Source organism: Cyprinodon variegatus, unplaced genomic scaffold (genome assembly GCF_000732505.1).
Source record: "Cyprinodon variegatus isolate N-32 unplaced genomic scaffold, C_variegatus-1.0 Scaffold761, whole genome shotgun sequence".
In the NCBI taxonomy this organism is placed as follows: domain Eukaryota; kingdom Metazoa; phylum Chordata; class Actinopteri; order Cyprinodontiformes; family Cyprinodontidae; genus Cyprinodon; species Cyprinodon variegatus.
In genome coordinates this window covers 64,070-64,889 of record NW_015151214.1, presented here as the reverse complement: position 1 = coordinate 64,889, position 820 = coordinate 64,070, and positions in this window count along the sequence as shown.

Genomic DNA, 820 nt, shown 5'->3' with positions numbered 1-820 from the left:
GTTTCGTTTGTTGTTGGATTAGTAAGGTATTTCCAAAAATCTTCCTCCACAGACTCTCGTTAAAGTTGTCCAGCTCAGCAGCTCCTCTTCAGCGCTACAGATAGGAGCATCCTGGGGAGCAGCTCTCAGCACCCAGAGCTGAAAGTAGCTTTATTTGCTCACCTCCTCCCACCACAGCGCTGATGTCACAGTCATATGTTAGAAAGTGCAGCTGATTGACAGGTTTATAGGATTATTTAGCTACAAGGCTAGGCTAACTGCATGCAGCGAAGCTAAGGCTTTATTCTACTTTCCCTGCCTCCTTTTTCAAACGTCAGGATCTGACCCAGCATGGATAAAGACAACCAGGGTTGATTTAAAGCACTTTGCAGAACATTTCATAATGCTTTGTTTTTTGTGTTGGCATCCATATAAATATACTGGTGTGATACCTTATTATACATTAGATTGGCTTTTGGTATACGTCTATTTTGAAGTTATTACCCCCCAACTATAGAAAACTCCACCAGGCACCACTGCATTTTAAGAGGATAGTGGTTGAATTATCGAAGATTTATAAAAAAAAAAATTATAATAGAAACTGGCCACAAAATGTGTGGAACATCTGTGCATCCGTATTAAAAAGGATGTCAAACTATAAATCAGAAATTGAGAGAAAGCTGAGTCTCTGCCCATTCCTTACCTCCGTCACACTCTCTTCCTGTTTGTTGTAGATTGACCTTTAACCCTTCATGCTGATACCCTGCTGGGGGGGGGTGGCTATCAAATGACTGAGCTGTGTGGTCCGTTTTCAGGCAGGGTGGACGATCATCTTCAAAGG